Here is a 20431-nt window from a genome sequence, read left to right as displayed (position 1 = left end):
CTCAGATGGGCATCTAAACAGGCCCTCTCAGACAGTCTCCACCTGGGGACAACCACTCAAAATTAATTACTTCCTCCAAACCAACAGTTTTACCAGTTAGCTCAATATTTTGCTATTTATTTCATAAATGTAAATGAGTAATCTACCTTTTATACAGATAGTAAGATAAAAAGTGAGGGAGAGGCATAAAATGAGTTACCAGAAAGTTTAAAAATAAGACAGGCAGTATATCTTAGATTTTGTGAGATGATCACAATTTCAATTATTGTGTCCTATTACAATCATAAATCAGGAAGAACTACTTTGAAACTCATGATCTGATCAAGGATCTTTATAAATGACCAAAATGGAATTAAAAATAGGACTAAAATCCCTCCAAATTCTTTCTAACTTTAATCTTATATTCTGTGCAACAAAAATGCTATACTTTTATCTAGATGATTAAGAAGACCAAAAAATAAAAGTAAGTTTTTTTAAAGTAAGTTTTTACAAGTAAGTTTTAAATATATATATATATATATATATATATATATATATATATATATATATATATATACACACACACACACTAGACCCTAACTTATACTTTCTGAAGAAAAACTTTCACGTTGGTCAGCGTTCTAAAGAACCAAGTCTTAATTTCCTTTCTTTTTACTAGACCTATTCTTAAAGTGGCCTCTGGAGTTTTCTAAATGTGCTCAGAAGTCTTAGGGCCCTAGCAGTTTTTTTAACTAGTAAAACAAATACAGCCATGAAGTACCTGCAGTCCTTCCAACAGTATTGTTTGTATTATAAGCCCCATCCAAAAGGCTACACAGAAAATATGCAGTATAAACAAACATTACTTAGATACCAGTATCATTTTAAAACAGCACACCCAAGTCTCAAAATGCAAAAGGAAGAAAATTTCCACTCCCACGACTCTCAACTCCCTGCTCAGCATGTCAGGCAAAAGAAAGTGACATTGCCTGTTACTGTGAATTTGGGGAGGAGGTGTGGGTGTGAGGCAAATCAGCAATCCTCTCCCTTGGTTTTCCGTCATCCTCCCGCTCCCAATTTATCTCTTCATTTCCACAATGTTTCTTTTCTCCCTATTTTCTACTTCAACTGCTCTCTCATTTTCTCTCCTGAATTCAGGAGAACAAAAAAAGATTATCATTTAATTCTGGTACTTACTATGAATCTCTAAGTTTCATACAATATATAAAACATTACTGAGTACTATTTTCAAGGAAAATATACAAAGGGCAAGGGCAGGATGAACTGGCCTGAGATTAAAAGTGGGAAAAAAAAATCCTATTATTTACAGAGTCCAGGCTTCCAACCGAGGAAGAAGAAAAACCCTCCTGGGGCAAAACTGCCTGAGTCAGCCAGAAAATGCCAGGAGGGAGAAGACATGAGGGCTCTGCGGCAACTAGAGCTGGGGCCTCCTCCACCTGGCAGGCTGAACCCTCAACAGAAACCTGAGAGCATCTGTCCCGTGCTTCCAGAGCCGGAGGGCATGCTGCTCTTATACTGGGCCCAGCTCAGTCTCCTGCCTTTTCTTAACAGACTCATCTTTCTCCAGATCCAGCACAGCTTTGTGTTGCTATTTAGTCCCAAGATTCTTACCTATTTTTCTTACGTGCCTGCCTCCCCAGCAAAACACCCTACCATAAATACTTGCACCATAACCTTCTCACTTGTAAAATGAAGGCACTTACATTTTAACTTGGAGAATATTTAGTAAACTAATACTTATAAAGTATTGTGTGCAGAATTTAGTATGTGAAAACACATAAATTTTGTTAAATAAACCACCTGTGAACATCTTCAGATCTGAATGACAGAAAATTCTTTATGATAACAAAAGATGACAATAAAAGAATGCTAAGCATCTATTTTTGTTAATTTATCACCCACTCAATAGACTTGTGTATGTTTTAAAAAGTACTACGAAAGTTTTCTGAGAAAACCAGTCTTTATATTAAAATTATGTTTAGCTATTTCTGGCTTTAAGATGCTAACTACTACCCTGTCTTGAAAAACAAAAAACAAAACAAAAAAAGATGCTAACTACTGATGAAGAAATTCACTGAAATCACAGCATACAAACAGGAAGTTTGAGGTGTAATCCTTGGCCTGAGTATCCTGTATGTGGTCGCATTCTTTAGTTTTTATTGAAATAATAGTATTTAGTATGTTTCACTATATATCCCTTATGCCCTCAAAAGGATAATATGAAGTTAAATGCCTAGGAGAAAGTGACCTTTCATTGGGAGGTTGTTCTATTATAAAATAAAAGAGACAACTCTAGTGGAGGACAGGGAAAAGCAGAAAGGATCAGACAATAGAGAGAACTGATGAGAGAGGATCAAATTCTGTGGCAAGCGAACCGATTGCTTTATTCAAACTGAACAAATAAGTAAATGATGTGATATCAAAATTTACAGTAGAATGCATTTCAAACACGAAGATACATATTTGCAAAGTTTAAAATTATCTCATGAAAGTGAAAAATTCTAGTTTAGACTTCAATTTTCCTATTTAATAACTGTTTTGAGGTAAAAATTAATATTCAAAAATATGTATGGGGCCTCAAAGATAAATCATCAAAAATGGTAAGTACATGTTAATTTTTCAATCTTAATTTTAAAAATGTCATCATTTCCAAAAATATTAAAAATATCAATTTAAGGGCTGAAGAGATGGTAATGATCTTCCCGGAGATCCAGGTTCTAATCCTATTACTTACACGGAGACTCACAACTGTCTGTAGCTCTAGTCTCAGAGGATCTGACACACTCCTCCAGGCTCCGTGGGCACCAGGCACACATATGGTAGAGACAAATATGCAGGTAGAATGTCCACACACATAAAATTAAAATTTGAAAAAGAATTTTTTTTTTGTAGCCAGGCACGGTAATGCATACCTGTAACACCAGTACTCAGAAGAATGAGGCTAGAGGGTCATGATTTCAAGGACAGTCTAAGCTATGTAAGGATTGTTACCATTTTAACATGAAGAATGTTAAGTGGACTAACCCAAAGGGAAAAACGAAACAAAACTCAATTTAATTTAATTGAGCTAACTCTATCAAAAATAGTTCCAAAGACCATTTTCATACATTTAAGTCCAAGAAATCTTAAAACATTTCAGCAGATATACTCTAGATAAAGCAATAAAAAGCATTTTAAAAAGAAACAGATTAAATTTTTGTGTGGTTACAATAAAATTATATTCACGATAATTCAAGGAATACAGTTTACTATGAAAATAGTTCTTTTGAATTTTTGTTCAATAAAAATATTTGTTGCATTGATAGTTTCATCCACAATAATAGACTTGAAAAGCTCTTAAAAGTTTCTTGAAAGACATACAATTTTAAGTGTTAAACTTGTTTAAAATTTAACACGGTACCTTGAAGAGCTCTAGCTCTTGCATGAATAAAAGCACTCTTCATTTAGGCAGCAAGTTCCATTACCTGTGTATGAAAAAGCAATGCCCCACACAACTAATGACAGGACAAGACTTCAAGTCAAACCTCTATCATTACCTAGCCTGAAGCAAAGTTCTAAAAACAACACAAGCACAATTCACATTTTCAGAGAGAAGAAAGGAAACTTTCTCTAAATAAGCAGCAATTGTGCCAGAAAATTTATATGCTAAGCACGACTGAATGTAAAAATTCCAGAGCAGTCAACCATAGCTTTAGCACTTTGAGTATGATTAACAGAATGAACCTTCAAAGGTCAATTAAATGTCAACACATTTTAAAGAGATATCCGTAAAGTCTGGTCAATGTATAATAGCATCTCACAATTTCAGGGTATCCTTAATTTAGGAGTAATGTGCGTGTGATATATGTACATACAGATGCAGTCTTACTATACTCACCAGCCAGATTAGTGGACCATCACCTGGTATCTAGCCTAGAGTTTTCCATCTATGATTAAAAAGGAATCCACGGCCAGGTGTTACTCAGCATTAGTAAATAAAAATGAAATGTAAACTACCATTGGTTTTCACATATGGCATTCTAGTTTCTGTGGATCAAGAATGAATGTATGTGTGTGTATATAAATATGTTAAGCTCCATGTCACATGCCTCAGAATGCCAGCATTTAGGAAGCCGAACTACAGGAATTATAAATTTAAGGACACCATGGACTGCACAGTAAGTTCTAGTCCAACCAACCTGGGCTAAAGCAAGACCTTGTCTCCATAAATAAATGCAACAAATATAAAAATAATTTCATTCATGTTAAGCCTATGCCGACATTGTATCTTGTCACTACTCCCTGAACAACACAGTACAGCAACTATTTACAAGGCATCACACTGTATCAGGCGTCAGGCTAAAGATGGCTTGAGAATACACAAGATGTGGCAGCTCTGATGGCATACCAAACTACTCCTCATAAAGGACTTAACAGTCACGGATCTCAGTATCTACAGAGGGGTGGATCCTAGCACAAGCTTTTCCCCACCCTCAATCAACAGTGAAGAATGACAGTCTACTGCTTTACCATATAACAAATGATTCCCAAGGATGGTATCAGCTTTCTTCCTTTCTTTTTTTAATTTGTTCTTCAGCTTATTTTATTTTATTTTTTTAGTTTTTTGGGTTGAAAGGCTTTCCAGAAAAGGTATATGGAATTTTAAAGTAAACAATTTTATATTTATAAATCTCTGAGATAGAACAGGTCCTGCGACACTCAGTTCTCATAACAACACTTACACCCAGGAATACTCAATCCCATCCCAACTATACATGGTCAGAATGTGCTAGAACCTCAGAATGAGAACATGTTTACTCTAGATCATCTGGCCGATCCTCTCCATTCAAGGGTCAGGGAAGTAGTGCAGCGTGACTTGTCTTTCACAAATCTGTGGTAAGTCCTAAAACTCACTTACTCCAGTGCTTTCTTTTATCAAATACACCATATATACATGCTTTCATGAAGATTTTATAACTAGGTTATAATTGGCCAAAAGGTCATGGCTACCATATGAATTCAAGGAGGGTGAGTGTTTTAAGAGGTTAGGATATGGGGAACTCTCTAGGGAGGATTAGAAAATGAACCATGGTTAGATTCTGGGTGGATCAACACAAGACATTGCAAATGAGCTAAAAACAATGGCTGGTTGCTCCTACACCTATGAAGAGCTGAGCTTTTAGAGCAGGATGGGACTCCTTTTGTTGACAAGCAAGAGAGAAGAGAGAGGAGGAGGAAGGATTTGAGGTGCTTGACTAGAATCTGTTCACTCTGTTGATCGCATTGTAATGGGCTGTTGTAAGAAGCAAATGAACTGTCGTTAGAGAAAATGTTTTAGCCATCTCAACACTAAGCACAGGCAGTGTCATACGTCACCAGGTAGGAGCCTCTTTGGCTAGAACCCCTGCTCTTTGTGGCAAATGCCTGTATGAGAAAGCAAAACTGAAGCAGAATTCTGCATCCATTCCCAGCATCATGGGCAGAAACCTATTCCCTTCAATATTCTAAAAGCCAGTCTCAATCCACCTGCCCATAAGAAGAAAATCAGCTACTACCCTTAAGCCCAAAAGTTGAGAATAAGTGACACTAAAATCTAATGCCAGGATTCAAAATTTGAGGCAGACTATATAATCAGTGCTTCTCATAGTGAGTGTAGAAAATATATAATTTAAGCGCTAAATATGATGGTGCAAAGGGGGATGAGGTAGAAAAAGCACCTGAGCCAGAAAGCTTATACCATGAAACTCAAGTTAGTTGCTGCCACTGCAATCTATATCTTTCTCCTGCCCTCTTGCCCTCTGCTCAACAGTTACTTCTTAGTAATGTGACCTTCCACTGTGTTCAGCTCTACTTACCTCATCCAGTGTGTACTTCCTCTTTTCCTTCTTCAGTGACTTTCCAGGGCTAAAAAGGAAAATTGGAAAAGTTACAATTAAAAATTATACCTAAATATATACAATGTGCTCATTTATTGGTAGATTGTATTTTAATGTGTAATCTTGCATAATTTTCAAAACAACTCCTAGAAGGCAGGCACTATTATCTTCATCTTTGTAGTAAAGGAGCTAAAGCTCAGGGCTGGGGATACAGCTGGCACCACCTGGACAGTCAGGTCTGGCAGACTACTCAGCCTATTCCCTCAATTTCTCTTTTACATTTTTTTTTCAATAAACACACCAATCTTCAAAAATTGGAGGACATCTACATACAGAACTTACTAAAGTCCTTATATAACTTTGTCAACAAAAATCTGTAACAGTAGAAGGCAGGGGACATGGATGTAGCCACACATCTGCCTGCCATAGTATGTTTTTACCTAAATTTTCAAGTGTGAGTGTTCGAGAGTATTAAATGGATAGAAGCATTCTGGTTCTAGTCTCTCCAGCTGCTGTCCCCAGAGTGCATTTTCAACCTTTAGCCTGAAATTTAGGTAACCTCTTAAGTGTACCAGAAAAGAAGTGTCTGCAAACTCTGGTTCTACTCTACCGGCCTCACCTTGGTTGACCTGCAAAGACCGTATCGGAGGGATGAGGCCATGTCTGGTGTCATAGCAGAAATGATTAGGCACTGAGTATCTGGGAAACTATCTTAAAAGAAAAAGTAGCTAGTATAACACTGGCATGAGTAAAAACACTAATTATTACAATTTTATGTATTCAGTCTCAAACTAAACGGAGCTCCTGAGTACAGATTCGAGATCCATTCACAAACATTCTGATTCTCTAAGTTTGGAGATGCTCAGGAGCTTGAAGCTTTACAAGTTTTACAAGGGAGTTTTGATACCTTTCTGTAAAGAGCAGACCGTGAGATACACTGTTCCCAACTCTGAAACCTGCACAACTAGGAAAGTGGACTAAGAACACAAATTCTACAAAGAAAGCTCAAAGTGTCCCAGCTTCCAAATGTTAAGGCTGCCATTACTACACAGAGCAGGCCTCACTGTAGTCCACTTGGGATCTTTCCTACACCCAGTGCTTGTCTAGAGGAAAGACCTTGGCAAGATGCTATTTCTGGTGTTTAATTTACATTTGGTATAAGATCCAAGATTTTTTTTCTCACTGAAGATTTGCTTGATTTTGAAAATATTCCTTCAGACAAATAAACTGAAAGCTTTTACGTTACTTTCTAAATGAGTTTAAAAATGAGGCAGAACTCAAGTAAAATATTCTACTTATGATTAGGACATTTAATTAGACATCCAATCAATGCAAACAGCTACTGATTATCTAAGAAACACACCTCTTCAAAGGCTCATTTCAAATAAAACTAGGTCATAAAATGCATTATATTAACTCAACATTGTTATCACTCTCCCAGAAACACTACCCGTTTTCTTTGTCTCTAAATATATATCTCTATTTTAAGCTATAAACTTTCAAGCTAGATACTAGAATTAAGGTTACTTATTCTGTAAATCCTTTCTTTGACATCTCCCTTCTTTTAAAAAGAATAGTGATAATTTTCTTTAAGGATAGGCAATGTTAACTTTTAATTATTTAATCTGGGTCCTGGGCATTTTAGTGAGCAAATGGTTGTGGAATGTATAACTTACAAGCCTGCATTGTTTAAAAGCTTCTAAGCGCCATGGAGAGAAAATGACCAGTGGAGCACCTGACATCTAAGAAGCACTCTCACAATGTGAGAAAACCATGGTACTTGATCAGAAACATAGCAAATACCTTCCTTACACACTGCTGACAAAGTATATATGCAGTAGTATTTACAAGAGTTCTGTTCGTAAAAGGTTTGATTTTACTTTTCATGGAAAAAAAAAAATGTAGGTTATCAGGATAACCAAACGTTAAGATTTCATTATTTTCCATATCAATCTGAAATGACAATAGTTCAATGTCAGAACAAACCTTTTAGTTATTCTTTAGAATTATACATAGCACCAACACATCTCAACAAAGAAGATTATGTAAGTGAGCTGACTTGGCATCAGTGATACGAACACAGTGGCTATTTCAATCCTTCATTAAAATTAGATCAAGATGTACTAGCGTCTCTACCGTGCCCGCCCGCAAGGGAGATTTACATTACTTTTAAGATTTACAACTGGATTACAAATGAAGTTTCCTTTTCCTTCTTTGTCGAAAGACAACACACACACACACACACACACACACCCCTCGCCCTTCAACAAAACTTTTCAGTAGGGAGCAGTGATACAGAAACCAACTCCATAAACACAAGCCCGCCCTGTTTACTCTGTGCTTTGCATATAATACTTCAGGCTTCTCCAAAATTGAGTGGAGAAGGGTTTGCTGGGGCCACCTGCCACTTCACCTGCAGGATTGGCTCTGTCCCAGCCCTAGAACTTTAAAAATGGAAGCAAGGTAGACCAGTCTTAAGAATTGCAAATAAAGTAATGGATGCCTTTTTTTCCCCCCACACGACATAACCTTTAAGGATAGGTGTCTTTAAGCCATTCGACTTAAAAGTTACTTCTGAGTACGGCTAAAGGATGAGTCCCAGGTGCATATAAACATACCCCGGCCTACCACTTCTAACTCCCGCACTGTAAGGAGGTTGGGGGCCGGGGGTGGGGGTGGGGGGTCGGATCTCCTTCGGAGATACATTTCAAAGCTACAAGACTCTTGGAGTGGCTATCGCCTCCTAGATCACCCTCGAGGCCATCTAAGCGGTTAAATCATTGGTCCAAGGTCAAGCAGAGCCAGTCTCAGGCAGCGCAGCTCCGCGACCTTCTAACCTCTCCACCCCGCCCCCGCCAGGCCCGGGGCAGCCTTCGGCCCCCGAAAGGTTCCCACGGATACCGTCCCCGCGTCAGCGGCACGCCAGCGCCTCTCACCCGACCACACTTACATTTGTTCTCCCCGCCCGCTCAAAAAAAAAAAGTATTAAAGGCTCTCTTCACGCCTCCGGCCGCGCAGGCGCTCGAGCTCGCGGGCCCCGTCCCGAAGCCGGCTCCCCAAGCCGCGGCCCGGCCCGGCCCAGCCCGAGGAGAAGACGCAAACTTTTCCCGGCTCGCACATCGCGGGGCCCCGGCCCGCCGCATTGTCTCCGCGGCCTGGGCGCTGCGGGCCCGGGCGAGCCTCCCCGCACCGCCGCCGCGCTCTTTGTGTGTGTGTGTGCGTATGTGTGTGTGTGTGCGTATGTGTGCGTGTGTGTGCATGTGTGTGTCTGTGTGTGTCTGTGTGTGTGGCGGCCACAGCTGACAGCACCGTGGAGGGCTCGGTTCGCCGGCAGCTCTGTCCCACCCCCGCCGGCCGAGGACTGCAGCGAGCTCCTCCCGTCCCGGGCGCCCGCGGGCCACGAGCCGCCAGCCGCCGGCCCGCCGCCCTCGCCGCTCGCCGCGCTCCCTACCTCCGCAGCCCGCCGCGCAGCACCGCTCCCGCGCCCCAGCCCCACTCAGCGGCCCGGCGCGCTCGCTCAAGAACCCGGAGGGGGCGGGGGGAGGGAACGGGGTAAGACACGCTCCGCCCCCTCGGCTGGCGCCCTCCAATGAGCTCAGCCCGCGGGGAGGCGGGGCTGTCCAATCAGATGTCGGGACGCCCGGCAATGTAGCCAATAGGAAGCGACTCCGGCTACACACCCGCCCTGATCCTCGAGGAACGAGCCGCTCAGAGCCCAGAGGTGGGACCTGATCCTGCCGCCCTGAGCAAGTCCAGTCCGGCCACGGCTGCGCCGCTGAGGGAGTGGGCTTGGGCAGGTCGGGAAGCTGACAGCCCTTTTTATAGGCAAGTGATTCCTGCTTCTGGGGTTCAACAAAATTACTCCTCCACAACCCAAACTGCTCTCGTGCAAGAAAGCTGCACACATAGGTTGTGGCATTATTAATTAGCGTTATTAAATTTTAAAGTTAAGTAAGGCCTTTCCCATTAGAAAACTAAATACGTAACTAGACGGCGCTCAGATCGCGGTTTCTCCAGAAACCTTAGTTTCTGTCCTGATAAAAAACCCAGACTATCAGTGATATAGCAATGATTTTCTTATCCTAGGGGAAAATTGCATTTAAGATCGAAAAGGTGAGTGTAGCATATACATAATTTTTAATACAAACCTTCTGGTTATTATGTTTTTGTTTTTGCTTTCTTTTCTTTTCTTTCTTTCTTTCTTTTATTTTATTTTTTTTAGATAAGGTCTTTCTGTGTAATTCAATCTGATTTAACCCTGTACCCTCCTTCCTCAGTCTTCTGAGTGCGGCCACCACAAGCGCATCGCAGTGTCAAGTTGTGAACCTTATTTCTAAAGTCTCATAAACTATATTCAGTGAAACTTGGGTGAATCCCTGAATATAGACTATAAAGAGGATGTATTTGGCAGCTCTCTTCGATTACCTAGAAATGGCTTGAGTAAACGTTGCTTAAAGATGGCGGCCACCAATTGCAATAAATAGAGGCTGCATAGCTATTTGCCTGTTTTACATAACCAATGTGCGTGCTTGCTTTGATAAAACACCATGACCAGGGCAACTAATAGGAGAAAGGATTAATGTGGACTTGCAGTTCCAGAGGGACAAGAGTCCATGATGGCAGAGCTGGGAGGCAGCAGGTGGCAGATGGGGGTGCTGGAGCAGAAACGGAGGACACACATCTTGAACCACAAGCAGAAAACAGAGAGAGGGAATTAAAAGGGCAGCGACTTTTAAGTTCTCAATGCCAACTTCCAAAGAAATACCTCCTTCAGTGGGGTCTGACTTCTTAAGCCTCCCCCAAACAACATCACTAACTAGGGAGCAAGGATTCCAACGCTGGAATTTATAGGGACACCTTATTCAAACTGCTACAATTAGGGTTACTTGTTTTTCATCGTTCCTGTAAAGCTGATTTTATTGAGTTCCTTTCTGAAAATGGACCACATGGTGATGAAGAAAGTACTCGGGAACACCTGTTTTCATATTTTAGAATAAGATTATCTATTTGCATTCTTCTAATAGCTGGCGTGCTCAGTTTATGTGTTTTGTCAATAAACTGCATTTAAAAATATTTGTACAAGAGACCCTGTTCCTTTGCATAAATTGTTTTGACGACTAATGTCGTTTCTGAAAGGACGATCTGGAAAGTGAACAAATGAAGAGGGAGGTGTGGGGTGGGGGAGGGAGGGAGAATAAATGCCAAACCCAAAAAGTGTACTCTCTTCCCCGCCCCCTATTCCACAATTGAAACTCACTGTGAGTAGCTTAAAGAGAGATGGCGATGCCCAGGACTTAGTGTTGTCAAAAGATCCAAGTGCTGGTTAATGACTAACACTGAAACAAGAGAACAATATGCCAGGCTCTGCCTGCCTCACTGGGTGAGATCCAGCCAAGATAGTTGTCAAGCACTTGGTTTTCTCTAAGACCCTGTGCCAAGTGCAAAGCCACCTAGAGCGTGTTGTTATTAGTCTCAACTTAACCGTCAAAAGTTGCCACCCACAGCCATTGAACATTTCCTCGGTCTTTGTGGGTTTTCAATCTAATTTTTGAACCCATCCATTTTCTCTTAAAATAGATGCGAATTAAACTTCTGCCTATGGAATTCTAGAGAAAACAAAACAAAACAGTAGTTTGGTGTTAGGTGCCGCACTGTGAACCTGGTGCCCCAGCTGCTCTGGAGGCTAAGGAAGAAGAGTTCCGCACGTCAGCAGTTTGAGGGTACTTGGGTACGTAGACCCAATGTCAATCTCTCCCATCTCTCTGCCTGTCTGTTCTTCCCCTTCCTCCTTCCTTACCTCTCTCTCCCTGGAAAAACCACCAGAGCATTACTTCTCACAGGTTTTTTCATCCACACTTCTTCTAGTTTGGAATTAGAAATAGTGTTAAAAGACAAGAGAATGTCTTTAAAGAAGAATTATGAATGGAAAAGCTTAAGAAATATATTTTTGTTTGTTTGGTTTTGCTTTTTGGAGGCAGGGTTTCTCTGTGTAGCCTTGGCTGCCCTGGATTTGATTTATAGACCAGGCTGGCCTCCAACTCACAGTGATCTGCCTGCCTCTGCTTTGCCGAGTGGTGGAATTACAGGCATGTGCCACCATGCATGGCAGAAATACTTTTCTTCTTTTCTTTTCTTTTTTCTTTTTTGGTTATTTTATTTATTTATTTATTTAGGTTTTTCGAGAGAGGGTTTCTCTACGTTATCTTGGCTGTCCTGGACTCTCTTTGTAGACCAGGCTAGCCTAGAACTCACAGTGATCCACCTGCTTCAGCCTCCCGAGTGCTGGGATTAAAGGCGTATGCCACCATCCCTGACTGGATGTATTCTTTATTACTTGTTGCTCTTAACATATGTCTCAAAAACAAGAAGCATCATAGTGTCCAATATTTTGTTCAGAGTCCGGGGCGGTGTCCTGAGTCCCACATCTGGGCTGGCCCATGCACGCTTCTCATTCAGGGATGCCTAGGGCGCTTTAGGGTGAGGCCCTGAGGCCCAGAGCACTAGGCTAGGCTACCAGCCTCTCCCTGGAAGGTGAAAAATGAGTTTTCCATGGGGTGTCACAGTTTAGCTCTTTTTTAAGAACGAGACTGCAGGTCTTACATGGCAGTGGAGGCTGTGGTGCTCCACAAGCCTGTGATACCAAGTGTTACATCTCCTTGTTTGAGCTGCTGCGCCAAGCACAGCAGGCAGATGCAGCAAACCCTCTGGCAGGCAGGTCTGGGGTCAGCACCAACCTATCCAAAGTGGTGGAGCAGGCCCCAGCAGCTGCAAAGGCAGTTCTGTCATTGCTGCCTGACCGCTGGGCCTCCAGTGGTGGTTCATCCCAGAATGAATGGAGTCTCAGCTGGTCATGGTGGAGGAATGTCCAGCAAGAGAGCAGGAGTTGCCCTACCCGCCCCCACCCCACCTCCACCTACCCCAAGCAAGGCAGCCAGCCTTTATTTATAAACCTTGGGCAGTGGGGAGGGGTTTGGGGAGGAAGAATGTGTCTGATCCCCTAGGGCTAAGAGTGCCAGCATGCTTAATCTACATACAGTGGTACAGTAGTTCATTTACATGCAGAAACACAGGGTGTGTGTATGTGTGTGTGGGAGGGTTGGAGTGTCCCATCACAAGAAGGACAAAGTGGCACTTAATTATCCTATGTGTGTGTGGGTGAATTCTAGGTACAATTAAAGGTCAAAGGTCATTTGTTGGAGGCTAGGATCTCAGCATAGGGTGGCATACTTCCAGGAATTCCCTGTGCATGGTGGTCAAGTTCCTTATCAGGAAAGGGTCAGGCTTGTAGTTTTCCCTGAGGGCCATGTGACTGTGACACTCATTACAAGATCTGGGGCTATCAGATCAGGTGTAGTGAGAACTCCGTTAAGGAATCGGAGTCTGCCTTCATAGACTGAGAGGGTTATGGAAGAAGTCAGACTTCAACGTTATCCGGCAGAGTCCAACACCAATGTAATACTGTTCTTTGTATAATCTTTAAAAATTCATGAAATTTTCAGTGTATATATAAAATTAATATATCCTAGGTCTGCTAATGTGCATAGCTTTACATGTAAATTATAGTGGCTGTGTCAAATTTATCCCCACACAATCAAGTACTGAATTATTTTTGTAACTCTTTATTAGCATTCATTTGTGGGGTTTGTGCTTTATTTTCTAAGCATGCCTGTAAACCCAGCACTCAGGAGGCAGAGGCAAGCAGATCTCTGTGAATTTGAGGCCAGCCTGGTCTATAAATGGAGTTCAGGATAGCCAGGGCTACACAGAGAAACCCTGTCTTGAAAAACAAAAACAAACAAACAAAAATTAAAGAGGAAAGTACCATATATTTTTAGATATATTTCTATGTGTCATAATGTCATTTTTTTTACTTTGTTTCAAAACATTCTATCTAGTACAGAAACTTAATTGTTAATTTAAACAGACATGCATAAATCTAAAATGTGAAATTTACTAAATTTAATTGAACTCTCCCCCAGTTATTTTCAACTAATTAACTATGTATATAAAGCACACACACACACACACACACACACACACACACACACACACATTTTCTGGGTGGAAACGCTGGAGAAACTGATCTATATAAATGCACTATACATTGTAGTGAGAATTTTGGAATTCTGGGTTCTTTAAAAAACAAAAATATTATGGGAATATGTTTTCATTTTAATCCCAGGTGTGGGAATATGGGTCTGCTTCTCAGCAGCTGACTATGATTTGCCTCGTGCTCTAGCAAAGGTTTTGCCAGCTGCAGATAGTTTTCTGCAATTGTGTGACATTTGAAATTCTGGGGACTTTTTGGAAGACACATAAATGCATAGACAGTATGGATTGCTGTTTGGTGGTTTGTTGCTGTTGGTCCCAGTTTGTCAAGTGGTTTTGTGCAAAGAAATGAGAAGAAAAAGAAGTCAAATATCCTAATGGCGAAGATCAAACTTGCCCCAAGAACTTCATGTTCCTAATCATCAGGAAATAGTCTAAGGGTAATGGTGGCCCCTTCCTGCCCCCTGAATTTATTCAGGGATCTTTTTCCTTTCATCTCTATCCTTTTTTCTTTCATATTTAGTGAAAGGGCAGAAGAAAAGGGTTGGGGAGGATGGAAGAAAGAAGAACCCACAACGTAGAAAATGCCGGCTACAGTACACGACTTCATGTATCAAAGACAGTGCTGGCTAATGTCTTACTAATCTGTGGGTTCACACATGTTTATTACAGGCAGTGGCTCTTTCCTAAGTCATCTGGGTAGTACATGTGGTTGCACTCTCATGCTGTATCATTTACAGAGTGATATTTTTGTTGTTTTCCACAGTAACTTTCTCATCCTTTGTCCACCACGGCACAGGTGAGTTATAGTGTGAAAGAGAGCTAGTGGCTTCAACATATGGTTAAATGTTTATTGTAAAAACTGTGACCCTCACATTAGCATTTGAATTTGTAATGATAATTTTAAAACATAAACAAAGATCTTTTCTAAGTCAATTCATCTGTCAGTAGTACTCTTACTAACCACAATATTTTGTGAAATTACATTCAAGGTACAATTGTCTTGAGGCTGCATCATCACTGAGCATAACAAAGAACTGGGTTCTGACTATTGAATGCATCTGAGTTTTGTGTCTTAGACAAAGCCGACTTCCACATGACTTGTCTCCAATTCACTGAATACAGTTCATTCATATGAAAATTATGTCGTTAGTAATAATGAAATAATATCTATAGGAGAATAGAAAAAAAATAATTAGCCCCATTTTTCTTCCTATTTCTGACATGGGTAAAGGATGATTGCTTTAGGGAAGCACAACACCAGATCCTTCAACTCTCTTTTTATGAAACGTACATTTTTTTTTTTCTGAACTATTGAGTTTAACCATGCTGTTTTCTCACTGTGTGCTGTATTTAAAAAAATACATACATAAGTGGAAGGATAACGTATTTTGAGGTGTACATAGCACCTGAGTATGATTCCATGAGGACAATAGTAAAGATCCGGGTGTGGTTCTCACAGAGGAATAGAAATCTGTTACATCAGGGATCACCTCTCAAAATCTTTCTCACAGGGTTGTGCAATTCATTTTTACTTTTATTTTTGGCAGGAGGGTGTTCGAGACAGGGTTTCTCTGTGTAGCCTTGGCTGTCCTGGACTCGCTTTGTAGACTGGGCTGACCTGGAACTCACAGATCCACCTGTCTCTGCCTCCCAAGTGCTGGAATTAAAGGCGTGCACCACTCATAACACACAGGAAGCTCATAAAACTTAAAGACTCACAAACTCCTCAGGTTATATAAGTAGTAAAATGTTGCTGTTAGAGAGGAGACCGTTCTGTGGAGTAGTTGCCAGAACATTCAGCGTTGAAGCAACTTCTGTGAGTCAGCATTCATTTTTGGATGGGCTGTTTGGTGATGAACTGCCTAATTTATCTATGCTTGCCAGTGATAAACCAAGCTGGAAGTGGGAAATCATTTCTTTGGTCCGTTGTTGTTGCTACTCTGTTTTCTCAATAGATGTTTGTTCTTGACTCTGGCGGGGTGGGGGGTGGGGCGCTAAAGACACTGTCAGAGGCAAAGATGAGTGGGTGAGAAGCAGTGCTGTGCTACTGCTGTGGGAGAAAGGACATCCAGTTGAGACGGATTGCTCCGGCTATTGTTGCCATTGAGAACCCTGCTGACGTCAGCGTCATCTCCTCCAGGAACACAGTTTGCTGCAGCCACTGGAGCCACTCCCATTGCTGGCCCCTTCATATCTGGGACCTTCACCAACCAGATCCAAGCAGCCTCAGGGAGCCACGGCTTCTAGTGGTGGCTGACCCCTGGGGCTGACCACCAGCCCCTCACAGAGGTCTCTTATGTCAACCTGCCCACTGTCGCGCTGCGCAACACAGATTCTCCTCTGCTCTATGTGGACATTGCCATCCATGCAACAATAAGGGAGCTCACTCAGTGGGTCTGATGTGATGGGTGCTGGCCCAGGAAGTACTCCATGTGCGTGACACTATCTCCCGTGAGCACCCATGGGAGGTTATGCCTGATCTTTACTTCTATAGAGACCCAGAGGAGCAGGCCGCTGCTGAGAAGGCCATGACCAAGGAGGAATTCCAGGGCGAATGGACTGCGCTAGCTCCCTGAGTTCACCGCTGCTCAGGCAGAGGTGGCAGACTGCTCTGAGGGTGTGCAGGTGCCCTCCGTGCCCATCCAGCAGTTCCCCACCGAGGACTGGAATGCCCAGCCAGCCACTGAGGGCTGGTAAGCAGCTGTCGCGGCATAGGCCACCGTGTAGGTTGGAGTCACTACTGGGTGGTCCTGAGCTCCTGTGAAGATACCTGAGTAAAGGGGAGAATGGAAGGAAAATAAAGTTCCTAAAAGCTGAAAAAAAAAAAAAAAAAAAAAAAAAAAAAAAAAAAAGAAAAAAAAAAAGAAAAGAAAAAGAAATATAAATAAATTCATTCAAAATTGCAACCATCAAACTAAAAATAATGTTTGATAAAATTATAGCAACAAGAGTTTTATAAAGTAAATGAACTATACCTCATTTTACCCAGCTAATGATCAAGATGAAAAGTAATATAGAAATAATATAAATATAGTAGTAATTTTATCATTTAAATTTCATTATTTTTTTTTTCCTAAATAGCAAGTCTTGTTTAGCTGGGTACATGCAGAAACTGAAAGCATAAGTGGTTGAAAGACAAACTTTTCACGTGGGGAGGCTTGTTGTATCTGAATGGAGGGAAGGACGTGATCTTGTTAGATTTTTGTATTATCTCAAGAAAAATGTCTTCAAATGAATGTATATTTAAAAAAAACCAAAGGTGTAATATATTTTGTGAAACAACAACTGTAGGACTGTGATATGTAAAATATAAACATGAAGAATATAAATGATTGTTTCAAAAACACCAGCAGTCAGTGAAATTATTTTATGAACTTTGTAAGCAATTCATAATAATAAGTGTGTGTGTACGTGTACGTGTGCATGTGTCTCTGTGTGTCTGTGTGCATGTGCCTCTGTGTGTGTCGGTGTGTGTGTGCGTGTGTCTGTGTATGTGTGTCTGTGTGTGTATGTGTGCATGTGTCTCTGTGTGTGTGCGCATGCGTGTGCGAACGCACTGAAGAACAACTGTGTCCTTGGGTTCCACAGATTTCAGGGGAAAATGAGGATGGTGAAAGTGTTGGCTAAATGCCTGTTTGTGGGGGTTTATTTGGGGGGAGTTGTTTTTTTTTTTCTTTTCTTTCTTTCTTTTTTGAAGTGATTGTATCACTTGAAGCTGTTTGACTCAGCATACAGGAAAAAACTATTGAAATTTTGCAAAGTGTGAGTTTTAAGACTTGAGAAACGAATGAAAATTATGAAGGAGATTCTGTGGAAAGTTACAAAAAGAATTCGAAATCTGGAACACACATGGTTTGAGAAATTGTCTTTTTTGAGCATTTGGGTCTCCAGATTTTCAGATAAAATCACTGGTAAACATCTGTGCAAGTGAAGGAGACTGCGGTAGCCACTGTATAGTGCTTTAGGTCCTATGGGTATGTTGGAATGAATATGTCTTAGAGGTAAATGAGTCTGTTGGCTTGCCTGCTGTGATATGAGCACTATTGGAAATTATGTAGTGTGTAGGTGTATGTGTCTATGTGTACATGAGATTAAGCTGAATAAGCTTTGAATCACTGTCAGTTGATAAGAAACAGGAGGGAAAATAAAGCAAACCTGGAATTAGGAAGGAAGAATGGCAGAATTGCAAAATTGCTGTCAACTGTCATGTTTCATCCTGGTGTGTAGCATTCTGCTGTATAACATAGCACCATTTAGAGACAGTATGTTGAAACTAGATTAGCTTTTCCAAAGTAGTCGCATTTGATTGAATCTTCCCAAAGTAGTGTAAAAATTAATACAGAAACAACGTTCCCCTTTCTCCATTCTTTTTTAATTTAGAAAGCACCTTCATGTGCAAAATGACATTAACTCCTCAGAACTTTCTCCCTGGTGAAGAGGCAGCTTGGTATGAGGCTTAGAGAGAGTCAAAGAAGGTTGGAGCATTCCTTTTTCAATAACAGGCAGTTAGTTCCTGCAGGACATTAAACGAGGATGATAGCAATTACGGTTGCTGTGTCTCTTTATTGCTGTATTAAGGATGGAAGAAGCACTTGTTTGTGAGGCATACTTTGGAGACCCTATGCAGGTAGACAGTGCTCTTAGGTAATGGGCATTATTTCTATTTTGTGGAAAGGAGATGGTATGTAAAGCCAATGAATCCAGGTAGATGAGCTCTAGTCTCATGTCCCTACACATCCTAAAAATGAGCAACGCACTGTTCTGAGCTATTCCTATGAATGATGGTCAACAAATATAGAAATCAGACTTGTCTTGTGATTTTTTTTTCATTTCTCTTTTGGATCAAACAGCTGGATTGGTTGATCACCAGAATCTTCTGGCTTTAAACGTTACAATAATTAATTACATTATTAACTCTCCATCTTCTGTAGAGGTCCTCTTTACTTTATAGGCAATGGTTCAATAGCCCTGTGTAGGAAACAGAAAAATTTACCTTGCTCCCAAGAGCAAAGAAGGGCAGAGAATCAAGAAGATGATTTAAAGTTAGAAACTCCAAGTCATGAATCAGTCCATGAATATTTCCTGAAAGTGGAGCTGGAAGGAGGATGAAGAAGAACTTTTTAAAGTTTAAGGGTAAGCTTTCAATGAAATCTCCCAAGCTGTGAAAAATTAGTGTGGGGAAGTTAAGGATATTTATTATCTTAAATTTTGATTTAATTTATCATCCAGCAAGTATTATGTTTGATTTATATGAAGAAGTGTACAAAATATAATTAGCCTAAGATATAGTATAAGATACATAAATTTTCTTGCTAGGAGGCTTTTTTTTTTAATGTTTTCTGTTTATTTTGTTTCATTTTGGTGGACTCGTGTCAGGCACAGGAAAATAACAGGAGACTGTGAAGATGTAAATTATTTCCTTTCTTCCCATAAAATTCTTAAGAAAAATCCCCCACAAATCTTTAAGCTTTAGATGACATATCAAATAAAAGTAAAACAGAAAGCAGAGTTGGTACAGGGTTCATTGGAAGAGCACTTGCCTAGCCTATTATAACCTGACTTTGATCTCTAACACAGTGAGAGAATTGAGTATTTAATGAATTAAAGTCAAGGCTTAGGTATATTTATGATTCTCTTATCTATATAGTATTAAAGACTGAGTTTAAAGAAATAGAAAAGTGCAGTGCATGGCAGTTAGGGCACAGAGCAGACTACTTTGTTATGTGCTTTGATGCTTCACAGTTGTTTGAGAAAGTTAAGTATATTTATCTTTGAGAATTTTATCTTTGTGTATCATTCAGCGAATACTGCGTTTCATTCATGTGGACTGGAATATAGATTTTGAATTGGCAAGGATATATATAGTAAAGGATACATTTATGCAAATCCATGAAATCTGGAACAATGTAATCTACATATCTTTCTAAACTTTCTGACATGTTTCCAGTAAATCTGGTACAATTAAAATAATTACAAAGATTTTTGAAAGTTGTACAAAACTGGTGTGGGAAATCCTACTCCCCCTTTGCTACACAGTAATTCAACTTACAAGTAAAAGAATATTCACATGCCATTATGTTATACAAAAAAAAAAAAATATCCTTGGATATTTGAAACAAAAACTTAGATGTCTATTGTGCTAAAAAAAATTTAGATGACTTTCGTGATGAAATAAAAACAAGCAAAATACTAGAGAGGGGCAGAATGAAATACTTGAAATATCTTTTACTTAACTCTTTTACAACTTCACATGTGTAAGAAATAATAGCAGTTGTACCTCTCTCCATCCGCATTGTGAAAAGCAGCTTCTCTGATGAAGCTTGGGAGCAGCTCTAGCCGATGAGCGCAGACATAAATATTTAGAAGGCAGTTTGACAACATCACAACTTAGTAGAGCAACAATAATTGGTCCCCTCAAAGGCTGGTGACCCTTCCCAGTCATGAGCTTTTGACTAGGTGTACAGTTTCAGGAAGGAGTTCCCTCCTGTAGAGCAGGCCTCAAATACAGAGAGTCATTTTTTTTT

The sequence above is a fragment of the Acomys russatus genome, chromosome 11 (assembly GCF_903995435.1).
Source record: "Acomys russatus chromosome 11, mAcoRus1.1, whole genome shotgun sequence".
Classification (NCBI taxonomy): domain Eukaryota; kingdom Metazoa; phylum Chordata; class Mammalia; order Rodentia; family Muridae; genus Acomys; species Acomys russatus.
This window is presented reverse-complemented; position numbering follows the sequence as displayed.